Genomic DNA, 3776 nt, shown 5'->3' on the forward strand with positions numbered 1-3776 from the left:
CCAATGCCACCTCCTGCTCTCAGTGGCCCCCCTCTGTGGACCGTGAAGACCCCCGTCGCAGCCCGTCACCTCCGCGTTGCTCTGGCAGGTTCCATGGTCTGTGCCTCTCAAATGCGTTTCACAGGCAGCCTTTAAGGACCCAGGTCAGGAGGTGCAGGCCCATGTTTGCTAAGCAGATGTCAGAGCCACTGGGGGTGGCCATAAATGCTGCTTTCGACACCCACTGTATGCAGGGCTTGGTGGGTGCCAGGTTGGGGTGGGAGTGATTTGAGATCACACGTGTGTGGGCACACGTGTGTGGGCACACGTGTGCATGCATGCATGTGGTACATATGTACATATGTATCATGTGGTACGTATGCGCCATGGAATACCATGCAGCCGTAGCAAGAATGAGATCATGTCCTTTGCAGGGACGTGGTTGGAGCTGGTGGCCATCATCCTTAGCAAACGAACACAGAAACGGCATTCTCTCCCCTGTAAGTGGGCGGTAATGATGAGCATACAGGGACTCAGAGAGAGTAGAGGAGGGGTGGGGGAGGAGCAGGGAAAACAGCTGTCGGGCCTTGGGCTTAGTACCTGGGTAACTAAATAATCAGTACAACAGACTCCCGTGACACGGTTTTACCTGTGCAACAAAGCTGCACGTACCCCTAAACCCCAAGTAAAACTTAAAAAAAGGAAAAAAGAATATAGTGCCCCTCCACTGCCTACAAGCTCCATGGTGCTCCCACCCCGGCCACCCGCCAGCCTCCCTCCTGCTCCAGATGCTAGAGCACAGCACGCTGGGGCGCTTCAACCCAGCTCTGTGCCATGTGGTATTGGCACAGGTCTTCCTAAGTCAGATTATTTACCTATGCTGAGGCCTTTTCAATCTGCACAGTACCTGCAAGGTACTTATTTATTTATTTTTATTTCAGAGATGGGGTCTTACTATGTTGGCCAGGCTGGTCTTGAATTTCTGGCCTCAAGTGATCCTCCTGCCTTGGCCTCCCAAAGTGCTGGGTTTACGAATGTGAGTCACCACACCTGGCCCCTGGGTACTTATTGTCCCCTTAGTAAGGATGAGGAAACTGAAGCCACAGGAGCTGGGATAGCTTGTCCAAGGCCGCTTGGCTGTTGGGAAGACGTCTCTGTGCTGGAAGCCACCAGGTTAGGTGGCGTCTCTGGGCTCCCACAGGCCACGCTCAGGCCTCTCCAAACACAGAGCTTGCTCTGCTGTTGCCAGCCTTATAGGGACTGTTTTGAGGATGGTGCCTCCCCTTAAACAGGAGCCCCCGCCTGGTCCTCAGAACCTTCTAGCTGTTTGTGCTAATTCAGAGAAGATACAGCGTTTGAAGAGAGGGGTGATGCATAAATGGTTTGCATGGGGTTTGGGTCTGGCCCACCCTGCAGGACGCAGATGTGCACTGTGGGCCGGGGCAGCCCCGGGCACGGGAGTCAGTTCCACGGAGCCACGGAGAAGTGTAGGGACAGAGGGCCTGTTCTCAGGAAAGGCTCAACCATGGCACCAGCATGGCAGAGCAGTTCTGCTGCCCAGCCCGCAGGCGGGCCATCAGGTTGGTCCATTCTCCCACAGGGGATCGACACCTCACCCCGAAGTGTGCAAAGATCTCAGTGTGCTGCAGGAATTTGCAGGATGGTGACCATGGCCGCCCCATTCCATCAGGTACATTTGTGTTCTGAAACTGCCAAGTGTGCGGTGGTACAGTGGCCTTTGCACTGCGGAGAGTGGCCCAGTGCTGAGGCTGCGGCTTCCGGGTCCGCTCCCCAGCGCCCGCCCGCAGTCCCTTTGTCAGAGGAACACAGAAGGGAGCGTTCGTAGTGACCACTTGCTTCTCTGTCGGAGAAGTGAATACACAGTGCGTTTCCCGAGGCAGTGGGGAGAAACGTCAGCCTTTTTGTGGTCAGTGTGTACTCCAGTGTCACGAGGGTGTCGTATGCTGTTATAACAATGTCTTTACAACGACGATGATCAAAACTCAGTGAATAATTTTGTGTCTGTTTGTTGGAAATAGATGCTCGGTGCCACAAAGAAAAATCAGCACTGAGACAAAGGAGTTTTCAGCAATGCATTTTTTTTACTTCCTAGACTGGCGGAAGGGGACCCTCGCTAGCCGTCCTGCCGTGAGAGTACAAGGAACAAAGGGAAAGCAGACAGATTTATCCCTTACGCGTTTGGGGTCATCCTCACTGCTGCGTCTGATCTCCGTTGGCTGGAGCCAGACCTCACAATTTAAACTAAAACTCCGTTGACCAACAACCTAAAACTTTTCTAAACAGGTAAAAGCAATGGAGAGCTGGGACATGCCTGTGAGCACGTCCAGCACAGATATGTTGGTTAAAGTACAAGGACGCAGAATGTGCTACGTGCCTGTAGGTGTGGCATGTCTCACAGCTACATAGGATAGGGCTTCACAAAGTCATTCGCACGCTTATGATTTATTCTTTAACAAGAAAGGAAACTTTAAAGAGCTGCGTTTCTACTTCCCACCCTGTTTATAGAGAGAGGATACGGGTAAGATTGACCGCCGGCTTCCCAGAGACAAAGTGAGATTTTCTCCTCACGTCGTCTTCCCACGCGTTCGCGGTCAGTCTGTACAGAACCACGTGGGATTTCGTGTCTCACATGCTGCGTTTCTATTTTCTACTGTTGTGAATATGTGTGTGTATATTCAAAAACGTCCCTATGCACATATACAGATTTTTAAAGTGTTCCTATCTTCTGGGGCAGGGGCTGCCAAAGAAGGTTCTGGCAGCAGGAGAGACGGCTAGGCTCGGAGGCAGGCTTGGGAAAAGTGGGCACTTGACCGCAGGGAGCAAAGCCAGACCACCCCACAGGATCGTGAAGAAAGTTTATTAGGAGGATCAGGACAGGGGCAAAATTAGGTTTTCTAGAAACTACAGACTCCTGGGATTGGAAAAGTGGAGAGGGTACAGCAACATCAGACAGGCCTCTCCAGACGTGCCAGGGGAGGAGTCCTAGGGACCCCAGAGGAGGCCGTGGGCAGCAGGAGACTTGGAAGCAGGCTTGGGGGGGTGTGGGAGGCAACCGGACTTGTTTTTAGAGAGAGCTGCTGGCGGGTTCAGTGGCCAAGAGAGACAGGGTTGAAAACAAGATTGAGGGTGTTGCTGCCCAGACTCCAGGTGCCAGCCCAGCGCAACCCGTTTCTCTAAGTTGCCATGGGTGAAGCAAATATGCTGTAATCTCTTCCACTTCTTGGGGTTTATACACACACACACACACACACACACACACACACACACACATACACACACACACACACTTATTTGTTTGTTTGTTTGTTTTTGAGATGGAATCTCACTCTGTCGCCCAGGCTGGAGTGCAGTGGCGTGATCTCGGCTCACTGCAACCTCCATCTCTCAAGTTCAAGCAATTCTTCTGCCTCAGTCTGCTGAGTAGCCGCTAGGATTATAGGCAGGCACCACCACGCCTGGCTAATTTTTGTATTTTTAGTAGAGATGGGGTATCACCATATTGGTCAGGCTGGTCTTAAACTCCTGACCTCGTGATCCGCCGGCCTCAGCCTCCCAAAGTGCTGGGATTACAGGTGTGAGCCACCGTGCCTGGCCGGGGTTATGTATTTTGTATCTTTCCTCTGTCTGTTAATAAGGCTCGTTGAAAAGTCTGAAAACAATGTTCCTGTCTAGTCACATGATGGTGAGTGTTTTGTGTAGTTTCCGGTTGTAGCGTATTAATACACCTGCAGGTTTCAAGGAGTAAGGTACACTCCTATACTGTGGCCGCGTTTTCT

Source organism: Saimiri boliviensis, chromosome 13 (genome assembly GCF_048565385.1).
Source record: "Saimiri boliviensis isolate mSaiBol1 chromosome 13, mSaiBol1.pri, whole genome shotgun sequence".
NCBI classification, from domain to species: domain Eukaryota; kingdom Metazoa; phylum Chordata; class Mammalia; order Primates; family Cebidae; genus Saimiri; species Saimiri boliviensis.